Raw genomic sequence first — 2,335 nt, forward strand, 5'->3', positions numbered from 1 at the left:
TCTCAGTTACTACAGCCGCATCTACTTCACAGGCCGGGGGAGGCACTCAGATTCCCGCTGCTTGCACACCTGAGCAGTTCATGCAGGGACTTCAGACACCGGGGACACATCCAGCCCAGGCGGTTGCAGCTGCTCAGGACTATATAGTTCTTGCCATGCCAGAGAACGAGCAGCGTAGGTTAGAGAGGTTTGGTAGACTTTAGCCTCCGACCTTCAGTTGTGCAGAGGGCATGGATGCCTAGGGTTTCTTGGATAAGTGTCAAAGGATGCTTCGTACAGCGAGTATTCTGGAGACCAGCAGGGTCGCTTTCACAACTTATTAGTTTTATGGAGCTGTCTTCACTTGGTGGGAGGCATTTGATAGGCGTAAGCCTATTAGTGCAGCACCCCTTATGTGGCAGTAGTTCTCCGTTATCTTTCTAGAGAAGTATGTGTTGCAATCTCGTAGAGAGGAGCTGTGTATGTAGTTTGAGTGGCTGCGTCAAGGAGAGATGACTATGATGCAGTATGAGATGAGGTTCTCTGAGTTAGCTCGTCATGCTATTTGGTTGGTTCCGTCAGATAGAGAGAGTATTAGGAGGTTTGTTGATGGCCTCACTTATCAGCTTCGTATTCTCATGACCAGGGAGAGGGTGACTGGTGCTACTTTCGAGGAGGTTGTGGACATTACTCATGAGATTGAGTCTATTCGTCGCCAAGAGTGAGAGGAGAGGGAGGCCAAAAGGCCTTGAGGATCTGGTAGTTACAGTGGTGCTCCTTCGAGAGGTCAGTTTCAGCACGGCAGAGGCCATCCATTCGGGCATGCTCAGCCAGCTCACCCAGGTTATTAGGCATCATCGGGTCACGGTTCTCACAGTTCTCATCAGGGCCAGTCATCACTTAGTGCCCTTCCATATTAGAGTTCGTCCCATGCTCCATTAGTTTAGGGCTCATCTATGCTAGGTGAATCAGCTAGCCATTCCGGTGCTAGGGGTTCCCTTCAGTCCCCTTCTCCAGCACCTGAAAGTTATTATGAGTATGGAGAGATGGGTCATATGTGGAGGCAGTGTCCTCATCGTCTTGCGAGTTCATCACAGTAGAGGGGTCAGTCATCGGCTTTAGCACCAGTTACTTCCACACCACCCGCTCAGCCAGCTAGGGGTAAAGGTCAGTCAGTTAGGGATCGCCCTAGAGGAGGAGGTCAATCAGGTGGCGGTCAGGCCTGTTTCTATGCACTTCCAGTTGGACCCGATGTTATTGCTTCCGATGTTGTCATTACAGGTATTGTTTCAGTCTACCACAGAGATGTCTCTATTATTTGATCCCAGTTCCACCTTTTCTTATGTGTCATCATACTTTGCTCGTTATTTGGATATGCCCCATGAGTTTCTTACTTCGCATGTTCATGTATATACCCCGGTAGGCAATATTGTTATTGTAGATCGTGTGTACCGGTCATGTGCGGTGACTATTGGGGGTCTGAAGACCCGAGTGGATCTTTTATTATTGTGTATGGTGGATTCCGATGTTATTTTGGGCATGGATTGGCTATCTCCGTGTCGTGCTATTCTGAACTGTCATGCCAAGATAGTCACATTAGCTATACCAGGTGTGCCATGGATTGAGTGGCGAGGTTTAACTGATTATGTTCCCAGTAGAGTGATCTCATTCTTGAAGGCCTAGCGTATAGTTGGGAATGGTTGTCTTTCATATCTAGCCTTTGTGAGGGATGTCGGTGCTGAAACTCCAAGTATTGATTCTGTTCCAGTTGTAAAGGGCTTTCCTAATGTGTTTCCTGCAGACCTACCGGGATGCCACTGAAGGGGGATATTGATTTTGGTATTGACTTGGTGCTGAGCACTCAGCCCATTTCTATTCTGTCATATCATATGGCACCAGCGGAGTTGAAAGAGTTAAAGGAGCAGCTTCAGGAACTCGTGGATAAGGGATTAATTTGGCCTAGTGTGTCACCTTAGGGAGCGCCGGTTTTATTTGTGAAGAAGAAGGATGGCACTATGAGGATGTGCATTGATTATAGGCAATTACAAAGTAATAGTTAAGAACAAGTATCATTTGCCTCGCATTGATGATTTATTCGACTAGCTTCAGGGAGCGAGAGTGTTCTCCAAGATTGATCTCCGTTCAAGTTATCACCAGTTGAAGATCAAGGACTCGGATATTCTTAAGACAGCTTTCATGGCCTGATATGTTCATTATGAGTTCTTGGTGATGTCTTTTGGGATGACTAATGCCCTAGCAGCGTTTATGCATTTGATGAACAGCGTGTTCCGGCCTTATCTCGACTCGTTTGTCATAGTCTTCATTGATGACATTCTGGTGTATTCGCGTAGTCAGG

This window comes from Nicotiana sylvestris, chromosome 2 (assembly GCF_000393655.2).
Source record: "Nicotiana sylvestris chromosome 2, ASM39365v2, whole genome shotgun sequence".
Lineage (NCBI taxonomy): Eukaryota > Viridiplantae > Streptophyta > Magnoliopsida > Solanales > Solanaceae > Nicotiana > Nicotiana sylvestris.